The following is a 24,439-nucleotide window of genomic DNA, read 5'->3' as shown; positions in this document are numbered from 1 at the left end:
CAATTAAATTCTGCTTACATGTCTTGCAAATGAAATACATAAAATTTGGTTTGAATATACAAGAACACTGTCATTCCTTTCAACATCTGTGAGGAAAGAAGAAATGCTGAGAAAAGCTCAAGCCACACACACTGTGTAAAGGAACACATGAAAAAGGAAAAACACTAGTTTGGGTAAAGTTGGGGAAGGGAACAGGGTTGAAACAGAATTGTTCCCCAGTCTATAAATAGGCCCTGACTTGAGATAGACCCTACCCAGGAGCTGGTAGCAATTTTGCTGTAGTGGATAATCATTCCTGCCAATGACATCCACATATGTGTGCATACACGTGCACATGCACAGATTATATATGTGTATTTAATTATAAGCTCTTGCTTGTTTATGCTTTTCTCTAGTTGACTGAGGAATGCTACTACTCAATTTCTTTCTCTTTAAAATTACCTATGAACATATGTGATATAATTTCCATTAACTGAAGTACTTACACTGAGACTGAACATCCATCTGAAAGACATGCCCTGCCCTAGCAGCTAGCAGAAGTTATTGGAAAGAATAGATGAAATCCTTCTGATAATCCCACTCACTGTCAATCTAGATAATACAGTGCTCCTTCCCACTTTTACATCAGTAATGTTTGAACTCTGTTACTTTATATTAAAGCAGAACAAGGAGGAGAAAAACATTTATTTTAAGGACCTACAGAACTGAAGGTTCACGTGCATTTCCCTCTACTTACCTCCTCAAAGGAAGGCTTTCCTTAAAGGTGAATTCCTGAGAAGGGTGAAGTTCCAAAATATTTAGTAGTCACCCAAAAACAAAAAAAAAAAAACAAAGAGAAAGACAAAGTTTATTCAAAGATCTCCCACATTAGCATGCCATCCCCTCTCCACCATGCTGCAATTCTTCTGTAGATGATAATATCAGTATTTCAGTCTTTTATGAGAGAAAAGACAGAACACTGACCTATGGGTCAGATGCTTCATGTAGTTGTATTGGTTTAACTGACAGTAGGATTGAGCCCAGTTTCTTAAAAAGGCACCAAATAGAAGATCAGCAGTAAAAGAGAACACTTTAAACACAAATAAAGATGTCATCAACAGCAAAGGATATCTAGAACTGACAGACACTCTCTTTCAAATCTGCCTCAATTTGAAGGGCTCATTTGCCTCAAGTGAGGCAAATGAGCAAGTTTCACCACAAAAACTGTTAAAAATGCTCACTCACAAAGCATTTTGGTTAAGATGTACACTTTTACCATATTGTTTTATTAGACTCTTAAAACTCTTATTTCTATGCTATTAAATAAACGAATGTAGGAATGCCTCAATGCTATTAGCTACACATGTCACCCTTGATTCAAGAAAACAATTCATTATATATGCCTTGCACTAGATATTGGGCCATTAGTACTGTGATTTAAAATGGAAGGGACCCACCTGTTACCAGTCATTGCTTTGGTGTCTAAAGTTACAGTCTACTTCCAAAAGACAGCCTATTTTATATCCACTACACAGATTTTTTTACAGGTTCAAGTTGGAATAGAAAATGAATTGTGAGAAATTAAATAGGAGAAACACACATGGTCCTCAGCTGTCACATTCATTTAGAGGGCTTTTTGCATTAAAATCTGATTGTATTTTACCAATCCATTCTGTGACTTGAGTGCCACCTTATTTCAGAGGTTAGTGGAAAGCCACAGAAAGCGACTCCAAATCTTTCCGTATCAGCAGTACACGCTGAACTTGAGATAAGGACTTAAACTACTGAAATAGAAACAATATGGACTCCAGTGACAAAATCATATTTAGGTTCTCCCTCAAGCAGTTCTGCCTAACACATTCGGAATACATATCAGTGCTCCGTGGTCCAGATCATCACGTTAAAACCCAGATACCCAGGCTGTCTCTCTTTTGTATGGAAATCTCCCCACCCCACCCCCCAAAAAAAGAAAAAAGGTTCTTATTTTCTGTACAGACATTTTGGGGTGGATGGCTGGGCAGAAATCAGAGGTCAAAATAAATTCAACTATGTTGACATCATTCTGCACCACAAATGTCAAACTAGCATCATAACTTCAGTCTGTTTACTGTAGTTTAAAGTTCATTATTATAGTAATGCAAAGTCACCAGATTAATTCTATGGAGAAAAAAACAAACAAACCATGAGTTTTCAACTAAGAGTTCAAAGCCATAGATAAAATATGTCATTCACCAGAGGCAGACTGGCATGCAGAAAAGTTGAAACAGCACAGTAAGAACTCTGTAAAAATGTAAATATATGTAAATATCAATAAATTTCACTCTTAATTACCCAGTAGGTTTATCACTGTGAATTACATCAGTTCTCAGTGGTCTCAAGCCATTGCTGGCTGAACTGATTACAATAATCTATTATAAGTATAAATCCCAGAATAGATATTACACTATCTCTCAGAAAAATAAACTATATAACCTCACATCAACAACACAAAAAACCTGATCTGCAGAACTTCACTCTTTACTTCCTCAAATCTATCATCTGTCATTTATCTGTCCTTTCTGCATCAATTACAACGGCTATTTATTAAAACAGCAGTAGACATAAGGATAGGTAATGAGAAAACAATGCAGTAACCATAATAAGGATAATGGGGTGCTCTGACATTTCCTTAAATAGATGGCTGGTGGCAAGAGAAACTCTTTCAACAGCTACATATAACAAAATATAGTACAGGGTATGGGAAATCATACATCTTCTAGTGTTGCCTATATCAGTTTTAATTACATATTGGAGAATAAAATTTACAACCAAAAATGGAAACCTGGGAACAAGGTCCAATAGCTTAGTACTGGCTCTCCTAAAGGATAGGGAAGCTGAAATTGCTCTGACGTTGGTTTACAAGTACTGCTTATAAGTTCGTCTCCATGGCTCCCACCAGACCAGTGTTGCACACACCACAAAACAACTCCTCACTCCACAAGAAGGTCCACTGATTTCAACAGGATCTGCAAAGGAATAAGGCTGGACTCAACAGAAGGAGGGTGGAAGACATTGGCTTTCCAACAAATACTGAATACATGTTCAAAAAAAGACTGCAGAGAATTCATAGTCTGCATGTACCCCATTACCCGCCAGGGTCTCTCAAGGGGAGAGTGAAGGGACCTCCCACTCTCCCCCCACACCAAAACAACTTTGCCCTTCAAAGCAAAGGGCAAAAGAAGGATATGAGTTTGCAAGGATGAAGGAAAGAATAGTAGGAAAGTAGGAAATAGAGCTGTGAATCAGTGGTCTGGCCCTTCCGCCAGAAAGGTTGTTTGGTCTGGCATCAAGTACATGCCTTTTGTTGATCCCATTCTCAAATCCCACCAGGTGATAAATTTTAAATGCAGGAAAAATGCATATATTCAAAAGACTTGCTAAGAAAGTGGAGCACATTTATCATAAAGAAAATATTCATCTGAGAAGGCTTCAAGCTGAATAGCAAGCAAGCAGGGAAAATAAACTACAGGCCTACTTCAGAGATATGTGCTTATGATACGTATGGGTTAGTCCTACACAGTTGGCTCTAACCACAGTCTAAACAGTCTCACACACTCATAATGAAAGGTTTTCTATTTTAGAAGCATATTCCCCTTCTCATCTCTTCAAAGAAGAAACAAATTCTTAATAAAACTCTTAAAAATAAATTTTTATATCCATAAAGCTTGTGTTTTAATTATTTGTGTGAAAAATTTCTATTCTGCTCTGTTGTGATAAGAACAAATGCAACAGAGGATGGATTCTCAATTGCTCCTCATTCTTTCAATATTTTGACAGGGAAAAAGTAAGAGAACTGCTATATAGATAATGAAAAGTGGTAGAACAGTCCACTAAGGACAAGCATAATACAGCGTTGCATGAAAATCTTCATAAGGAGAGGGAGGGAAAATAAAACTTGCAGGCTGGCTGCAGAGAACGTGACAAAAAAAGACATCCTTGAGCCCAAGAGCCAAGACTATACAAAGACTTTACATCGATCCCTATTGGACATCCCTTGGTGACTTTAGAATAGGGAACAACCAAAAAACAGAAGCAAAAAACCCCCCAAAATCCAGCAGATGGCTCTAAATGAGGAGAGCAGAGACAGGTGACTAACTAGTCTGAGAAAAATAAAAATAAAATGGGAGCAGTGCCACAGTGTTATCATTTTTGTAGAGCCACCTGGAGAGGTAGCAGGCTTATCTATGAATGCCAAAAATGAGTAGTGCCCATCTGCTACCCCTAATAAATATCCCTTACTAGAAAAAATATAAAAGACTACAATTCCCTCAGCAAACCTGTTTGTTTAAAATATTTGAGTATTACATGGCTCAACAACTACTTGTTGTGAACACAATAATGCTTTAAGATGACCCTTGGAAGTATGTGGCAAATCAGTAGCTGTAAGAATTCACAATAACAGAAAACTCCAACTACTTCCTTTTAAATAAGCAAATGCTCTGTAATTATCACTGTCTTCTTTCAAAAGATGTCTCTGGCCAACTGAATGGACTGATGGCAAAACCTTAAATGAGAGGAACAGTCCAAAGTTTGTACTCCTCTGGAGGCAACAGCAGCAGAAAGTATATCTTCATTCAGAAAGAAGTATAAGAACCATGGTAAAAGCTCAGTTTACACCCTCTGCTGGCTTCCCCAAACGGCAACAACTACCATCCTGCTGATACTAAAAGTGGACTGAGAAAAGAAGTTGGAACGCTCAGGTCTCTCAGACTACCACTATGGGGCAGAGGAGAAGACTAAAGCATACAGGTTGGTTTGCGTTTGTGAGTTTGAAAGCCCCTTTAGCTCTAACCTATATCAGCTCCAAATGTTTCTGCAATGAATGAAGAAATAAGTTTAGAAGAGAAATTCAAATTTGCTAAGACTAAGATATTTCAAAGTTGACCTTTTGAATCAGAGGCATATTTATTTTTCATAAGTGACGTGTACAGCTGAAAAAAAAAAACCCTGTTCTGTTTAACATCATCAACTCTACCACCTCAATAAAAGCAATTCAATCACATAAATCTGTCCGTATTCACACAAAGTTGTCCAGAACAGGACAGGCCTTTATGTGTTCACCACCATCTTTGCAAATACAAAGTTATCATACTACTTGCACGTAAATGTTTCATGCTAGATTTCACTTTTTATATGGCAAGAATTAAAATATGCTTATATAAACCTGTATGAAGAGAAAGGAGAACAGAACAAAAAGCACTTTTGAGGAGATAAAAATCACAAAATGTGGGCAAGCCTGTATCCACACAGGCCAAAGTTTCTTCTTAATTCCTGTAACAGATATTTAGAACCTTCCAAACAGTGGTTTTAAGAACCATCCATACCAAAATGAAGCAAATAGATTCTACACTACCGGCAACACAGAAAAGCTATGCGCTGCTGAAAGCTTATTTCTCTGTTCAACACAATACTCAGGAAATTCATTTTTTTCAAAAGTTAAAGTTATTTTGATTGCATAAATTCCTTTAAAGTTGATTGTCTTCAAAATACTGTATCTCAACAAAAGCTACAAGAAGTGTTACAACTGTTCCTGGGACTTAAGCAAGACACTTGGTTCCTAAAGTTTCAAGCACCTTTACCAAGTAGCATCTGCAAAACCTGGCTCTTGACTGTAGCCATGCACATTATTCCCAGTGGTTTGTATTCCCTGCATTAGCATGAATCAACAGTCAAGTAATAAAAACCAACTAGCGTGATTTGGTTCATTCATGAACTTACTCACACTTTTTGAAGTAATGTAAGTTAAGAGTGAGAACTCTCAGGTACAATGCCAAACAAAAGACTGTTTAAATTCAAATGAACAAAGCTTTACACCAAAGCAAATAAACTCCGGAGGCCGGGTTACAGGATTTTAACTACAGCATTATTCATATGACATCCCTTTATTAGTCCAACAAAACCAGCTGGGACTTTTTAAAATAAATATTTTTATGAAGCTGTTGAAGCAAAGGCTACATCACTGACAACTTGAATGCAAAACAGACGTCCTCAATTTTTAACTTCTATTCTAAAAATGCATCAGGAGAAAATCTAAAGTTCCTATAATATTAATCATCCAATGTTAGTAGCAAAATATTCCTTCTATTTCCTCCTTTAGTTTACTGCATCTTATTTTTAAGCATCTATGTTTCAATATGCTATGAGTAACGTACATTGCTGTGGCACACAGATCTTGCCCATGACACAAGAATGAACAGAGGCAGCTAGTGACCACAGCCACATAATTTTTAAAAGGCCTTGAAGTGCCTTTTAAAAGGCATTGTTGAAGTCTTCTCATACCTCTGAGAGCAATAGAACTATTTTAGCCACATTGGAATAACAAATTAAATGCATGAAATCTTTGCTGATGCTAGCACCAGGTTATTTCAGCTGACAATCTACCGCAGGAACATCAGAGTCTTTCTAGGACAACAGTCCTAGTGCTGGCAAAGTCCAGCCAGCCCACTATCAAGACAGATATCTGTGTTCTCTGTCCTCCTATAGCAGGAAACAACTTCTGTCAGCTGAATCAGGGGGAGAGCGCGAGGGGGGTGTGCATGTTTTTTAAGCTGATCTGTGTATAAATCCAATTATTTGTCCTTACTGTAGTGTGCTAGGGGGAGTTTTGTTTAAATAATTTTTCCTGGCTGGCTTGGAAAATGAGGAAACATCTAAAAGCAAAGCAAACAAACAAGCAAAACAAACCAGATGCTCCTTCTGGTGCACAACAGATGAAAGTTTTCAGCTACCCAGACATCCTTAATTATTTTCAGCAACTAAGTAACCTGGATAAAGTTGCTCACTGTAGTAAAGGTTTTGCATTCCTCTGCTGAGTTAATCTCATCTTGGAGCACTTGACATTTCATCGAAAACAGAGCTTTTTTTTCTTGCAATCAAAAGAGAGTAAAGGTAGGAAATGAATCTAACAACATCTTTTTTCTATAGTACCTAGAGAAGCCAAGAAAGGGAGTTTTAGGGGATTTTATGCTATTGCTACTAAGCAATAGCAGAGAGCCATCTTAGACACATCAGTCAGCCCACTGGAGCCTTTATCCCTAAGTACTCAAGAATCAGCTTTTTAAATTGTTCATATTATTTATTACCTTATATAAGAAGAAATGATGACGATGAAGACAAAAAGATTACCTGCATTACATAGCAGTCATCAGTGGCTTTGTGTGCATTTATTCCCCAAGGTGTAGTTTATTTGTATCTAGGATTTTAGTTCAGGATCAACTGAGAACCCTCAAGAACTACCATGAACAGTTTTCTACAGAAGGAATGCTTTACATTTCCCTCTGTTTATGCTCTGGCTTTCAATGGGTAAAAGCTAGAGAGCCCAGTTCCAAATGCAAATCACAGGTCATATATATCAAAAGGTGCTGGACAGGCCATCAGAAGGGAACCTCTATTAGCAACCATCAGTAGGAAATATAACTACAGTTTCTATGAATTTTGTACTCACATCTGGATATTATATAAAGATCTCATCACATCAGTGATGCTCTGAATGGGTACAGTTTGACAGCAGCAAATCTTGGGATATTACATTTTAAGAGTGATGTATAATAAGACACCGTTTCATGATGTAAATATATTACCTAATATACGCTTGGCAGACCAGTATCTTGAAAGACAGCCTCTAAAAATACTACTAGCTTGTCATCTTATTTTTTATAGAACACCTTGTATTTCAAGCAATGGAAAGCAACTCAATTTGAAATCACTGGTATTCTTTTCTAAATCAAATTACTCTGAATATTTCCAGTAACTGAATAAGGTCATGTAAATCCAGGTTCTGGCTTGACCATGAACACCTGAGGCATGATCTCCAAAAAGCAGGCTGCTTGGTTACAATGAGGGGGATGTGTATTTCTGCGTGTATGCACATGTAGAATGTGGAATAGGAACCGGAAAAGTACAACCTCCTTTGCCAAACCACTTCATGTTGCATAGAGGATTTTCCCCATGTACTGTGGTGCTCAAGCAAACACATTGGCATCAGATAGCCCACTGCACTAATTGTTCAAGAGCACACGGGGTTATTGCCTGCTCAAAAAAACTTTAATTGAAACAATAGGAAAGGGATACAGAAAATTGAGCAAGAGTTGCATTCCATCACCATGTCTGGTAACTGAAGAATTTATCCTGGAATGGGAAAAATGGATAGTTCAATTCTAAAAACAGGTAATTTGGTACTGCTGTTACGGTGGCTTTCTCTCATTGGTCACAAGTACCACAAAGAAGCACCATTCTCAGTACAAGTGAAAGATTAGAGAAATGGAGTTTAAACACCCTTCCAAAACTACAAAGCAAAATGAATGAGCAGTGAAAGGAAAAGAGTTTGTGTGGAACCTTACTTTTGGGATATATGAGCCTTATCTCTGGGTTCAGTCATTCCAATTTAGCCCACTCCAGAAAGAAGTCTGAGCTCCAGGACAGCATGATCCAGGTACAAAGAGCCCAATTATTTTGCAAATGGAATTCTCCTCCACATCCCAGTTGCTTACAACATGCATACCTTTATTTAAAATCTCAGCTCTAAGTCGTCCACAGAATTCATGCATCAGTTATGGTGAAGGTCTGTCTCCCACTTTCTAACTTCTCATGATGGACACAGTCTCCTGAGGAGCAAAACTGCCCACAAGGACAGCAAAGCCTAATGACAGCAAGAGATAGACAGTCATAGAGCTGACCTTAGGGATGACATGATTTAACATCTGCTAAAGATAACAATAATCCCAGGACCAGCCTCCTTTAGAAGCAAATACAAACCTTACTTCTGTAATTCACAGAATTACAGAAGAGTAGAATAATTTTTTATTCTTTTCGAAAGAGACCACTGGAGGTGGTCTAGTCCAACACCCTGTTCAAAGCAGTTTGCTCAGAGACTTGTCTAGTTTGGTTAAATGTCCCCAGGAATAGAGCTTCCACAGTCTCTCTGGGCAACCTAATTATAGCTAATTTGAACTTAATGCTCTCCCCTGTGAGTTCTTCATACAGAGACACACACAGGATATATTTGCTTACTAACACACAGAATCAAACCTACAGTTGAACGATCTCATACTTTCAAAAATGATTAATAGGCAGAGACTATACATGTTTCCTACACTTGGAAAGGATTCAAAGGTGCACAAGCATCTCAGCAATTCACAGAAAGAGAAATCTCATATTTATACATGCCTTTGATAAGTCTTAGAAACCCTGTTTACTATCCATCTTGTCTATGCCTGACCTGAAGTGCACAATAATCTTGCCTGACCTGAAGTGCACAAATGCCCTTACCTTTTCTTTCTGCATCTAGCTACTAACACAGTATACTGATGGACATTGCAACTCTAACAACAGAAGGCAACAGAATTCTCCTGCAAAGCTACTTATCCACAGCAATGAGAAAAAACAAAATAGGCTCAAAGATTTCTGTGATTTCTATAGCAAAGCAAACAACCAGAATTAAAAAAAAAAATAAAAGTTCAAAAGTCAAAGATTAATTTATTTCTCAGATCTCTGTAAAATGATTTGTCTTAGTTTTGGATGTATATTTCAAACATCTAGAATATTTCTACTTCAGAATTTAGTTGTGGCAAGGAGGGGTTAAAACCACGAAATGAGAACTGCTTTTATATAAAAATAATTCATTTAAGATCTCATACATCACCAGTGGAGATGTTCATTTGAGCAGGAAAGTTGATATATTTATGACAAGCTATTGTACACTTTTCCAGAGGATGGCAACACACTGACAGCTTTAAAGAAGTAGACATGTTACTGTAAGGTTTATTGTCTAAGCAGCCTTCTCCCTTTGCAGCAATCTAACAGCTTACATTTCCAGTTGATTATCATTTCTGTGAAATTCCAACATTTGCTAATGATCTCCAAGACTGGGAAGAATAGCATCTTCTGTCTCAAGCCCTCTCCTATAGACACACTATTCTTTTAAAATAGTCTGAAAGACAGCAAATGCACTTTTTTTTTCATAAAGCATCCAGTCTTAGTTCTTTTAAAATACTGCAAATAGGACTAATCTCTTTTCCATTTCTGTTAGATTTGTCAGCCAATGGAACATTATTCATCCTCTGGGTACGGAGTTTACAGTAAGCTTTTTTTGCAAGCAGCAGAACCAGCAAAACATTATTTCCTCTGTGTCTGGAGGCAAAGTTTGTTTGCAGATTCAGTGGTAAGGGACAAATTCATTCTGCTTTAGCTGAAGCATTAACAGAGTCTCCCTTCTTTATTAAGCCCTTTATTCTCACACACCACCTGTAACTTACTGTCTCCAGTGATATGGACATCTCCTGTGAAATTTGACTGAAGTGGAAAAAAGAGGACTTACAGCTGATGTACAAATACCATCTCACAACCATCATTTCTTTAGGAATCTATGATTAAAAAATGGAATTCTAAAGAATAAATATTAAATTCTACACAACAACATTTTCAAGAAGTGATGGCAAAGCTAGTGCACAGAAACAGCTTAAGTGAAAGTAGCACTCTGGTTCTCAGAACTGATACAACTTTAGATTATTCTTACTGATAAAGGTTGTTGCTAAAGAATACACTAGCAAACTGTCACTCCAGGGACAGATAACATGCATGTACATCGATTTAATTTCTTTCATAACATTCATTCAGGATACTCTGGGCTTTCCCCAAGCTGCAACTCATTTAAGTGTGAACACTTAACATTCAGAATCTGAAACAAGCTGCCACTGCACTTCACCGTAGAATGGACAGGGATTACTAGAGAGACTGCAGAGTCAAACCATATGTGCACGGAGGAGCTGTGCAATACAAACGCATGTTTCTTTGTGGGGTTCCTGAGCAGAAGACAGTCACTGCTTTCTGAAGGTCTGCTTTTTCAAAAGTGTTGGGAGGTATGGCAGCAATGAAAATTTTTTGAAACAGACTACACAGAAGCAATGGGTTACATCAGAGCCAAAACTGATGAACAGACATATTCAAACACAAGAAGCCAAATCCCAATTGCTAATCAGTAGAGGTGAGATAACTATTCTCTAATTATATCCTTGAAAAGTCTTGTGAAATTCATCGAACAGCAGGTGTTTTCCTGACCGTTACAATAATACCCTGATCATTTACCTATGTTGTTTCAAGATATATAACAAGCAAGATATTGTATCTTGCTTCACAAGACATTAAATATATTAAACAATATTTTTCTGCTTTTATTCCCAATTGACACCAAGTAAGTAGACCACTTACACATTTATCCTGTTTCTCAGATTTGCACCTTAAAAATACAGTTCTCCTTCTAAAAGCAGGTATTACATTTTTGAGAAATAAAAGCCAAGGGAAAAAATCATTTGCTTACCTATGTCTCTTCTCAAATGCAAGTGCAGAAGTAGCAATATAAGTTCATCAATCAGCAGCTAGAGACAAAAAAAACCAAACCCACAAACTGCTTAGCTCACCTACTCCATTCCTTTTCTGAGGTCTGGATCACTCCCTAAAGCATACAGTGGTATTCTTGTAATACATGTCACCCAGAATCACTGTAGATGATACACAATCACACATTAGCATGATCTAAGCATATGTCATGCTTATTTAAGAAGGTAATCTCTGCCTCAGAAGTAGCATATGTTCTGTGCTATAGAACTTTTTTCTTGTAAAGTAAATACCACCTAAAGCCTCAGCTTCTTCTTGGTTTTTGACACAGCCCTTCATTTCTTTTTTAGGTTAGTTTTCATTGACTGGTATGCAACTGATATCCTTTAAAGAACAGAATCATAGAATAGTTAGGGATGGAAAGGACCTTAGGATCATCTAGTTCCATGCCATAGGCAGGGACACCCCGGCCTAGACCATGCCACCCAAGGCACTGTCTAGCCTTAAACACCACCAGGGATGGCGCATTTACCACTTCTTTGGGCAATCTGTTCCAGAGCCTCACCACCCTCACAGTAAAGAACTTCTTCCTTATATCTAACCTGAACTTCCTCTGTTTAAGTTGTGTCGTGGTTTAAGCCCAGACGGCAACTCAGAACCACACAGTCGCTCTCTCACTCCCCCCTCTTCCACCCCCCCACTACTGGACGGATGGGGTGGAGAATCGAAAGAATGCAACTCCCATGGGTTGAGATAAGAACAGTCCATTAACTAAGGTATAACATAAACCACTGCTGCTGCCACCAATAATGATAAGGGAAATAACAAGGGAAGAGAATACAACTGCTCACCACCCACTAACTGATACCCAGCCTGATGGAGCAGTGATCTAACCCTTCTGAGTAACTGCCCCCAGTTTATATAGTGGGCATGACGTGCTGTGGTATGGAATACCACTTTGGTCAGTTTGGGTCAGGTGTCCTGTCTCTGCTTCCTCCTGGCTTCCCCTCCTCCCTGGCAGAGCATGAGGCTCAGAAAATCCTTGGTCAGAGTAAACATGACTTAGCAACAACCAAAAACATCAGTGTTATCAGCGCTGTTCTCAGGCTGAAAGTCAAAAACACAGCACTGCAGCAGCTACTAAGAAGGAGAAAAATAACTGCTACTGCTGAACCCAGGACAAGTTGGAACCTGTTACGTCTCGTCCTATTGCTACAGTCCCCTTGTAGGCCCCCTTCAGATATTGGAAGGCTGCTACATGAATCCCTATTTATTGTGCTAAAAATTGGATGCAAACTATCAAAAGTATAGGCAAACACAAGTAATAGATTTATGGCTAGTTACACAACTGCTAAATTGAGACAGGCTTATTAGCTAGCACCCCACTTCCTATCTTGGTAATTATACCTATTATTCCTATATATGCTACTAACACATAAGAAGCCTGGTAGCTTTCACAAACTCATAGACTCTAAATAATTCCAACTCTCAGTAGGATCTGACAATATTTGCAAAGCAAATACAGGGCACATCTACATGGAATCTCTGCACCTATTGCCAATACCCACAGCCAGCTCCTACCACCCTTCTTCCGTCACCCCAAATAGTATCTTAATTTCATGAATTGTCACAGAAGAGGCATTTGGGCAGCTCACCTAATAAGGTACAACATAGAATGGATTTATGTGATAGAAATTTGGTTGAGGGAATGCTTCAAATGCTCACAGGAGCATTTATCCATTCTGAATCATAACTGTGCGATGGCTTTGCCTACAGACCTGCTGCAAATTTGTCTTTATGCAGAGAGGTTTCCTCTGGTTGCCCCTCAAACTCACATAAAATGTAAAGGCATTTCCCAATATAAAGCTACACTGCTTTACAAAATCAAAAAACAAACAAATGCACCAAAACCAAAGTAGTGGTATTACCAGATATACCTCCAACATGACCCATGATGAAAATATACTTCATTGGACAACTAAACATTTGACATTGGAGAACCTCCTTTTCACTCCCAGGTAAAGACAACCTATCTAAGTTTGCATTTTAATGCTAAATGTGTAAGGGACTTTTTTTTATATGGTTAAAATGCAGACATTCCAACTCTAACTATTCTATGATTCTATAGTTAGTCTGCTCTATTTTTCAGCATAAAAGTATTTGCGGTGGCATAGAAAAAGATCTGTTTCACGTGTAATATAAGATGATCATATATGATGTTATAATTAGAAAGAAAGAAGAAGAGGTTTAGCAGTAAAACGTCTACCTTTCAAATGAAGGTCCAGCACTAGTAAAGCCAACTGTGGCTACTTCTGAACTTGCCATATAATAGATACACAAATATATTGGTTTATGTAATTATCATCTCAGGAGGTAAGACACTAGAAAAGCCAACATACCAGCATTTCCCAAGCTTGCTACTAATTAAATCATACACACACAGGTTCAATTCAAGGATGATCAAAGTTAATGAAAAAAATCCCATTTAATTCAATGAGCTGTGGATCAGTTCCAGACAGCTAGCTGCTACTCCATCCTCTTTCTTCTTTATCAAAAGGACTCCAACAGTGTGAATGTGAAGAGAACTCCGTATGAGTCTACAGACTGCGTATCTCCCCTCACATTTGAATTTTAAATTAATTATTGACAGTTGACTACATTACATACAATTAGGCAATCTTTTCCATAAAGATATGTTAGAGGCTATTCCAGGTTTTGAAGGAAAACATACTACTATTATTGTTAAATAAACAGCTTCAAGAGATTTCAACTATTTCTTTCACAAACATGTTTATCCTCACTGTACATGTATGTGCCGCATTGTTCACCACTGCAGCAATATATCGCCAAATCTGAGCATGGAAAATGTCAGTCCAACGTACTGGAAACAGAGCACTAAATTTATAACGCTTCCTAACATTAACAGAAAGATAATCTAAAGTCATCTAAAGTCAAAGAAGTGAAGAATGAATGTTAAGATCAAATAACTATTTTTAATTAGATTTCAAAGGCATTGTCATTTTTGAACAACTTCAGTAAACTGGACATTACATTTCTGAAACCTATCTGAATATCCTTATTCAATTCTTGATAACAATGCTTTTTCACATTCTATTTTTCACTAAATGCTTGTATCAAAAATGAGAATTTAATTTCAGCACCTCAAGACTGGGCTCTCAGTGCTGCACAGATGCTTAGTTGTGTCTCTTTGTAGTCAGGGTTTCAGCGATGTCCATTCAGAGCAGCCTAAAGACTCTCATTTGTTTAAAGCAGAGCTGGACATGAGTTGCTGTAATGTCTTTATTTGGGAATCCAAAATATGCATTGCTGCTATTAGCCATTATATAATGTCTCAGATCCAATTAGCATTGCATAGCAAACCAAAAATAATCTTTTCTGTTCAAGAATCAAGACTGAAAACTTAAGTTGTTGGCATTTGACTGAAGAAATAGGTTCTATGCCTAGAACTTCACATCTCCTCTATCCAGGGACAGAAGTTTACATGAAAAATGGTGTTTAGACATAGTTTCAATTAAACTTGTGCATGCAATGCTGCCTAGTTGGCCACCTTACATCATTGCTCCTTCAAGACTGATTTCAAGCATTTCATGTTGGAAAAGCATTTTCTTTGATCAAACACATCATATCCAAGTTCAAAATGTTTTGTAGGTATAACCAAAGAGGTCTACTTTTAGCACCTCCTTCTATTTCATGTTAGAGAACCACATTAAAAAATGATGGAAAGGGAATATCTGTACTACAACTTTTATTACCACACCAGGTCTCCTTTGCTGTAGCTACTCAGAAGCCCTGGACAGCTGTGCCATACCACTGGGAACACTGTGATCAGGCAGTCGGAGCAGCAGGATTTTATTCCCATGCAGTACAAAAACATCCCTCATGGAGCCCTGAAATCCAGAATTTGAATATGAAATGATCTTCCAGTCTGCTTTGCCCTTCTCACTCAACCCCTGTCCAAGACTAAAGTGAGAGGTGTCAGAAAATGATGACTGAAATTCCTAACATCTTCCTTCTGCTTTGCTTTGTCAGAGAAGACTTCTACAGAGCCACTTTTAGGTATCAAATTAAAAATGATGCTAGCAGGCTTTATTTGACTGGGTCCAGACATGTAAGAAATGGTTCCATACTCTGCTCTTCACTGAGTACAGATATAGCTGCAGGAAAATGAGCACCATTCTAGTTTAAGATACAATAAGTAAAAACTGATTCCTACAATAGGAATCCTATGGATTACCCAGGCCATAATACCACTCTTGAGGAAAAAAAAACAAACAAACAAAACCCAGTTTTCTTCCACTTTAAAACATTGCTGTTGGCTCACTCTTCTAGTAAGGGCCTATTATCTCTGAAACATGTAAATGGAACCTACAAGTTGTGTTAGGAAGTAAACTCAATTTACCCCAACAATCTTTTTACGTAATGCAAAAACTTTTATTGATTTGGTATGATTCCCAGTCACTGAAGCTCTTTTCTGTTGACTGAGTAAAATAGGAATTCATGACCAGATTTTTTTATTCTTCCATTTATGTGCTAGTGATTTAGGCTGTTGTGTTCCCTTACTGTTAATGAGGTTTAGAAGCAGAAGAGCCCTTCATCTCTCAAGAGCTATTAACCCAAAGTCTAAGGTTAGAATTTCAAATATATATTATTTTAAAGCAAACAGAATCTGTTTAGAAACTCTTTATCATCATTTACATTTGATGCCAAATCACATGGATTACAAATACAAATAAAACAGGGCAAAATAAAAAGTATAGGGAAAAGCAGTTTGCCTACACAGGCTGCAGTATTGACTGGCACGCTGTAAAAAGAAAAGATACAACCCACTACATGAGTTTCTAAATGACACAGTTCATTCCAACCAATTTAACCTACACAAAGTGCCCGATGCACATGAACAGCAGGATCTGCAAACAATACAGACAGCTCTGCCAGCAGGTCTCACACACTCACAGTGTCTGTCTCAATACAGTTGGTCTCACAGTAACACAAAGTTCAGGAGGTAAAACAAAACTGAAGTAAAATTTCCCTGCTAAACATGTGCAGTTTGATTTTCTTTACCCTAGTCTTTTTAGCAAACATTTACTATATATACATATTTATTTTGTAAGTACTTTGGTGTTATTTCCTTAATTCCAGTACTAAAATTACCTGTATTTCTTCCTAATTCCACATGACTTTATCAAGCCTGTATGCTGCCTCATCCATCTTCCAACACGCTGCTGGGCTTCAAGATTAAAGACTTACTTTGCTCTTTTAAGAGCAAGTGTACTTAAGAAGACTCAAAAGAATTAACTGTCTTGCCAACCTCCATTAGTAAGCTTGAAAATTTTACTTTCCATATTCTATAGTTATGAACTTACATGTCTAACCAAGATAGAAACCTTATTTGCAAATATTCTACTTATATTATGAATCATTTTCTGTAACTAAAGAAATGCATTATGTTTAAAGCCTAAGGGTAAGAAAGCAGTCTTTTTCCTTAAAAATACTTCAACTGCAACAAGTAATACTGAATTATAGACAATGCTCCTGAGAAATATGAGAATTTTTACAATAAAATCTCTCAATTTAAAGTTCTGCCTATTCAGATAAATACAAGTCAGATTTTGTAATGGATTTTCTTTATCCTGTTCTAACTTCCTGATACAACTGTGCATGTTTTGTGTTAGTTTATGGCATACGTCTGAACACCTCAAGCTTTACAGTGTTCAAGAGGTGCTGACATCTACAGCTTGTTAAAAAAGAGCTAGTTCCAAGATATTCTGTAGCAAGCAAAGCAAGGAGATTATGAATTTAAAATACAGGTTTAAATTGTGTCTCTGTCAAGTCCTACTATCACATAATAAAAAAGTTTGAGAGTGTTAGAGTGAAAAGAACAAGACTATTTTCACTAACTTCTTTCTTCATCATTAATGCTAGATAATACAATATATTTTGGTCCATGGCTTGTAGGATAACAGGCTCCCAAGCATCTTCATGCTTTTTTGTTTAATGTTACCAGGTAACATCTCCTATAAGGCTTGTTAATGCTAATATACTTACCCCAGATAAAGTACGGAACAAAGAACAGAAGAAAACCTTTGTCTGAAAGGCCTTGAGAAAGACATATACTTTAAAGCCACACTTCCCTCAGAGCAAGCCTCAGTGAAAGAAAGCTTTAACAGAGCTCAGGATACACACGTTTCAAACTATGGAACACAGAAGTATTTCTCCATCCAGCCTTTAGACAACAAAGGCAACATCCCCTCATCTTGCATTTTGAGCCAAGATACGCACATTGACAGGCTGGAAGAAGCTATACAAGTTAGGAAAAAAAAAAAGACGATAACATGAAGAATCAAATCTTTATTATTAACGACGAATAAGGTGTTATAGCTCAAGGCCACATATGACAAAAACTTCACTTAATGCCATGTTAATTATATACTAAAAGAATCAAAGACATAATCGTTGCCTTTTTTTTTCTCTTTAAAATAATTTGTAGAATTGCACTTTGCAACATGCTGAAAGTTCCACAACAGGCCCAGCAGACTCTGTCACTCAAGGTCTGGAATGACAGCAGTAAGGGACACTGGGATCAAATGAACTCCTAGTATCAGGTGAGGAAATAGGATTTGGTAGAACCTGCAATACCTCTGAAACAGTGTTTATAAAAAAGTTATGTAAGAAAACAGCACTGGGAACCCAGTAAAAGAAACTAGTATAAGCATGGTTTTCCCACATACTTAGTTCAAGTCTTTACCTATCCAGCATAGTTTATTGTCTGTAGAACGAATATTACATTAAGAATATAACCTACCACAAGAAAACTGAAAAAAATGGCATCATCGTCTTGACATATATTGGGAGTGGAGGGGTAGAGAATAAGAACCACAGCCTGTGCAGGAAGGGAGAGGGCAGAAAAGAAAGCCAAAAAAGAAAGAGAGAGGTGTCAGAAAAAGACTGAAACTCCTACCATCTTTCTTCTGTTTACCTTTATCAAGTAACATCTCTATCTGTTTAGAACAACTTTCTTCCATGAAAGTTCACAAAGCTAGTGTGCCAACATAAAAAGCAAGTAGCTTTTCTAACTTCAACAACCCTACACAGATCTGATATTTAATTACCTCTTCAGTATTTCATAATTTTACATGTACAACACCATATTTGTTTATTTTAGACTATTATCTCTCCAATGCAATTTTTCACCCTGAAAGTAATAAGTATAATAAAATCAAAGCTAAAAAAATAAATTAAAAAAGCTATGTTTACAGCCAAAATAAACAAGACAATGAAAAGATTATGCTAATACTCTCAGAAGTAAGAACACTGTCAATGAAGATCTTGAACACTGTTTTGAAAGTCAAATCAATCTTGAAATCATGCTAAAAAAATTTAGAAGCACCACGAAATCTCCATGAGGACCCTGATAATCTGCTCTGTTCATCTGTTTTTCTCCATTTTAGATGCAGCACACATACTTCATCAAGAATCATTTCCAAAAAAAGGCAAAAATTATTCAATTATTAAAATCACCTGCAGAAAAAAAAAATTGAAGGAAATAAAACATGTATAGTGCATGGGTAAAAAAAAAAAAAAAAAAAAAATCCCCCAAAACAGAACACAAAAAAAGCAAAACTGATCCTAGGCTACAAAGCATACCTGAAAAAGCTAATCACAGAAATTTTAGAACAAGGAGATACTTAATTCAGCACTCCAAACAGATGAACTCTCGTTTATTTTCCCAGAACAGTACTTCAAACTGTTTCTTCCCTCATTTCACTTTCCTGCTTTTCTGCAGGATGTTAAATCTATTCCTATAGGTGAAGTGGCAGTTCAACTTCATAGGTCTGTATCCCCACCTAAATCCATCCTCAACCCCCATTTGAGATAAGATACAAAACTTCATGAAGAGACATTACCTTTAGCTTATTCTGCTATGAGGTCAGGAACTTGACAGACTGAAAGGTTAACAGATGGATCTGTAAGGCTGTACCTATTGCCTCTCCCAAGAGCTCACTGTCCATTCATCAGAGCATCCTATCCTGGATTCTACCTTGCATCAGTTATAAGTAGTCTGTAAAGTAAGGAGGACCTAATTCTGCCACCTGTTTTTACACTGAACAGCAATTTATTGTTTAGGTAGTTGGGACAGATTTCAAAGGGATTATATTAAAAAATATATATATATCAGTATAGAATCACAGAATAGTTAGGGTTGGAAAGGACCTTAAGATCATCTAGTTCCAACCCCCCTGCCATGGGCAGGGACACCTCCCACTAAACCATGTCACCTCTGTCCAACCTGGCCTTGAACACCGCCAGAGATGGAGCATTCACAACTTCCTCAGGTACCCCATTCCAGTGCCTCACTACCCTTAAAGAACTTATTCCTTATATCCAATCTAAACTTCCCCTGTTTAAAGATAATAGAATTTGTCCTTCTGAATTTGCACTTCAGAAGACTTCTACCGAACTACCTAGTATTATCTACCTATCTTTATATCTCAGGTCTCGTTATTTTCTTTGTATTAGGAGTAAGGAAATGCATGAATTCTATATGGAAAGCAAAGTTATATAGCGAGCATACATAGTATACCTGTCTCAAAATTGGTGAAGATGAAGGAAGATTTGGTTTTATTATTGAACATGAGCTGGCAGTGTGCGCTGGCAGCCCAGAAAGCCAACCGTATCCTGGGCTGCATCAAAAGGAGCGTGACCAGCAGGTTGAAGGAGGTGATCCTGCCCCTCTACTCTGCTCTTGTGAGACCTCACCTGGAGTCTTGGGTGCAGTTCTGGTGCCCTCAACATCAAAAGGACACGGAACTGTTGGAACAAGTCCAGAGGAGGGCCACAAGGAGGATCAGGGGACTGGAGCACCTCCTGTATGAAGATAGGCTGAGGAAGTTGGGGCTGTTCAGCCTGGAGAAGAGAAGGCTGCGTGGAGACCTCATAGCAGCCTTCCAGTATCTGAAGGGGGCCTATAGGGATGCTGGGGAAGGACTCTTCATTAGAGACTGTAGTGACAGGACAAGGGGTAACAGGTTCAAACTTAAACAGGGGAAGTTTAGGTTGGATATAAGGAGGAAATTCTTTCCTGTTAGGGTGGTGAGGCACTGGAATGGGTTGCCCAGGGAGGTTGTGAATGCTCCATCCCTGGCGGTGTTCAAGACCAGGCTGGACAAGGCCTTGGGTGATATGATTTAGTGCAAGATGTCCCTGCCCATGGCAGGGGGGTTGGAACTAGATGATCTTCAGGTCCTTTCCAACCCTAACAATTCTATGATTCTATCCTATGATTCTACGATTAATTAAAATGGAGAAAGACTGAAAATGTGTTACTAGCTGAAAGGCTACCTGACAGTGCTGGTGTCAAAGATTTAGAAACCCACATTTATTTATAATTACTTACCCACAAGCAGAGGTAATCTTCCCTCAGCTCAGCTTCTTTTGCCCATTAGCTTTAGTCACTGCTTTGTTTCTTCTCTTCAGGGACTGGCTGAAAGACAGATTTTGGCACAGTCACTCCAGATATAAAAAACTTAAACAAAAATAGAAAGAAAGTTCTGTCTAGAAGTGTGAAGGCACGTAAGGAAATACTGACAATTCATCTGATCTTACGAATGCACCAGAAGCATGATATATTTAGTAATACGTCCCTAATGCATTATTGTGAATGCTGGCCAGAGCTCTGGATACATAAAACTGATAGTGATACAAGATGAAAGCTCAAACATGTCAAGGATCATGCAAAATTAAGTTATGTTAAACTCTTCCATTTCTACTATTCGCTAGTATGGGTATGTTGTTTTCCTCATTTAAATGAAACATTGCCCCATAGTTTCCCTTCCTCTCCAGAAATACTCTCTTCAGATTTCTTTGCTTCAGCTTCATATTTAAATTGTTGGATTTTTTTTCTGGACCAAAGTCCAAGCTACTAGAACCAAGTATCACATGGATGCACAGCAATCTAAAAAATGAAAATGCATTACAAGTGGAAAAATCACATTCCCCCTCCACTCATCACACATTCAGAAAACTAAACTTACAATCCACTTAATCCTTGCTGTTTTACACATCCATTGTAAATCACAGTTTTGCTTAACCTTTCCTTTAAAAAAAAAAATAATTAAATATTAGTGTTTTCCACACATCTCATGCTCAGAAGTCACAACCTTCCCCAATAAGTCCTTGTCAGCATCTTATACAAAGTGCCTTCCACTTTTATTTCACCTCAGATAACGTTTACTTACATCAGCTCCACTCTACATTATACCAATGTCCTACTTCCATTGGTACCTTGTCCTAGGAATTGCTTCCAGAAGACAATTACACAACAAGAATCTATAAAAAATTGCTTAGTGAAGTGGATTTTCAGGGAAGGATGTAAGCAATAACCCATGACTTGAGTGGAGCTAGCCCCTAGTATTGTTTGACATGAGGGCCCATGTCCATAATGCAGGGAACAGGAGAGGAACTGAAATGCACCCAAACAGCAGGCTGCCTCTGATTTTTCAAACCTGGGATATGGGACTGGGTAACCTGAAAAAGAACCCACAGCACTGTGTTAGCTATGCATGAATCCCCAATGCTGCAGCATGGAGAATATGGAGTGAACAGCATGACCTTTACCACTACAAAATTACTGTGTGCATGCTTTTATACATGTACATTCACACATGATAAAAAGGTACATTCAAGAGAAGAAAGAACTTTGCTCTAGCAAGACATCTTGGATGCAATCATCCTCGAACTAGAAAGGTTGGCGGTACCATTTGCAACCAACCTGGCAAATGGGAAAACACGTCAGCAACGAAGATACAGGAGTGGCTACAAAGAGATTCTTAGTTGCTCTTAAACACAGTATCACTCCACGTTTTACAGCTATGTTTACTTTTTAAGCTAAAAATTTCAACATCTATTAAAAAACGAAGCAAAAAAAAAATCAAAATAACTAAATAAGGCTAGTTGGATGGCAGCTATTGAGAAATATCATAGCACAAATCACAGAGGAGACAGAGGAATTACACAAAGTGACTCTCAGGGGCTTAAATAAATGAGCAGGATGAACTTAGGAAAGAGGGTGGCATAGGCTGAGCATCAGAATACAACAGCAAGAAACAATATAAAGTAAAATACTTTTTTCCACACAAAAGAGGAATTTATTTAAGACTAAATTAGATAAAATTTAGTAGTAAGTGCAGCAAAAAAAGCCTTTCTGAATTAATGAGGTCATGGACAGGAACACTTGATTAACCCTGTCCATCCCACTCTCATGATTAGGTTTCTTAGTAAGATTTTAGTGTAACAATAACATAGCAAAAATACATTCATTTCTTGTTGAATTCTTGTCTTGAAAATACCTTGAATTTCAACAGCATTAAGGTTAGAAGCACCATTCACATTTAATGTGACTATTACACACCAAACTTTTAAGTGTTATTTGTAACTTTAATCCCCTATTACTTCTCTCTCTTCTGCCTATTGCTGTAACACAAAATTATCCTTTCAATTTTGGGGTCTTATAGCATTTTTATTTCAGGCATTTTGGAGTCCACTTTGAAATATGCCCATTATCAACATCTCTCACAATCACTATGTTATATAACAACATCGTGTGTCACTGATCCAGAAGTTATCCATCACTGCTGAACTGTCCAGCTGCTTAACATGATACATATGTAGCAGGCAGCATGATGGCCATGAAGTCCTCTGGTATTCCACATGGCTACAGGAAATTAGAAGATCAGAACCGAGGACAACAGGAAAACAGAATTCAGTGTTTCGCTCAGTTCAATGCCTGCAGCATGACAGATCATGAACCAGCAAAAATACAGGAGCAGTGCTAAAACAGGTATTCCCCTACTATTTCTGTATTACAACAGAAAACCCACTACTGGTTAGGGGGTTTGATCCCCTATTATTACTATTTCTACAGTCCAACTTTAAACAATACATAACATTCTGCAATTCAGATTGGAAAGAGATGGGGTAACTCACAAAAAAAACAACTGACAGAGGAGTTTGTTTTGGAAATTTAGGAGCACAGCTGAATCTGAAACACATGAATTTCTCCTCCTGCTTAAAAATATTCTTTGCTACAGGACAATCAAATAAATACTTTTTTTTTTTTTTTAAAGCAGAGTTATTCAAGGCCTCCTCTTTTCATACTATGGAAGTCTTACTCCCTATAGAACATTGTTAAATTATAGTTTGTTACATTTCCGACTGAAGTCCACAAGTTTTCTTGATTTATAGTCCTTATTTTAAAGGTCCTACTCTACACTACTGTGCACAACACTGTCCATCAATACCTAAGAGCAGAAAAGACGACAGAGAAACCACACCACAGCAGAAGGGAAAAGTTAGCATGCTTTCACAAATTAAAAAAACAATAGTTAGAAGAGATGATAATATCACAACAATCAATTATCATCCTGACCCCCAAAGAAAAATAATGAACATGAACAGCAGTGTACTAGGAAAGCACATGCTATCTTTGTGTTAAGTGCCACATCATAAAGCTGAAATAGTGTACTACAAGGAACAATTCAGCAGCATATGACAAAACATCCAATATGTATTGGAGAATGTAACAGCTGTTCCCCTTCACACCAGTCTTATTCTTGCCTCCTTGAGTTTTAATGTAATGAAGGTTAGGTCAGGGAAGCAAAACAAGAGGAAAGACTTTTTTCTTTGGGTATGTTTACTTTGCATTTGGTAGTACATTTCATGTGTTTATTGCCTATTCTAAATTTAGGTTTCCATGCTTCTTTGAGAGGAAAAAAAAAAATCTTAAAAAAAATGTATAAAACTGCAAAAATTGTCACAGAGATTCAGGAACAAGATTAGCACCTGAAGCTATTTCAAAATCCATATTTACTTTATAAATACTAAATCAATGGTGTTCTTGTAAACAAAATTTGCCTAATGCAGTTTGCGTTCTTCCCAATCCTCTTTTAGAGCCAAGGACTGGAGCATCAAAACTTCATTTCTCACAATAATAAAGAAGGCTGTTATAGATGGACTAACTGCCATGCTGATCTACACAGTGATTTAATGTAACTTTGCTGAACTCTCAAAGCTA

General features: G+C 37.5%; 1 protein-coding gene across 10 annotated transcripts in view; it reads right to left on the bottom strand.

The window, feature by feature from the left end:
* The window catches only part of FARS2 (phenylalanyl-tRNA synthetase 2, mitochondrial), a 245,607-nt gene that overhangs the window by 218,747 nt on the left and 2,421 nt on the right, over window positions 1–24,439 (bottom strand). For 8 of the 10 annotated variants that reach the window (XR_009742685.1, XM_061449394.1, XM_061449391.1 and 5 more), the window contains exon 2: window positions 20,765–20,851. The gene's annotated coding sequence lies outside the window, so the exon portion shown is untranslated. Of the gene's footprint in view, window positions 1–11,332; window positions 11,391–20,764; window positions 20,852–21,401; window positions 21,426–24,439 lie in introns of those variants that run through there. The other 2 variants (XM_061449393.1, XM_061449392.1) reach the window with 2 other exon arrangements.

The sequence above is a fragment of the Pezoporus flaviventris genome, unplaced genomic scaffold (genome assembly GCF_033815535.1).
Source record: "Pezoporus flaviventris isolate CSIRO_AGI_PZ_B2104156 unplaced genomic scaffold, CSIRO_AGI_Pfla_v1 ptg000007l, whole genome shotgun sequence".
Classification (NCBI taxonomy): domain Eukaryota; kingdom Metazoa; phylum Chordata; class Aves; order Psittaciformes; family Psittacidae; genus Pezoporus; species Pezoporus flaviventris.
Note: the sequence above shows the minus strand (reverse complement) of the source record. Positions and strands in the feature narration are given on the sequence as shown.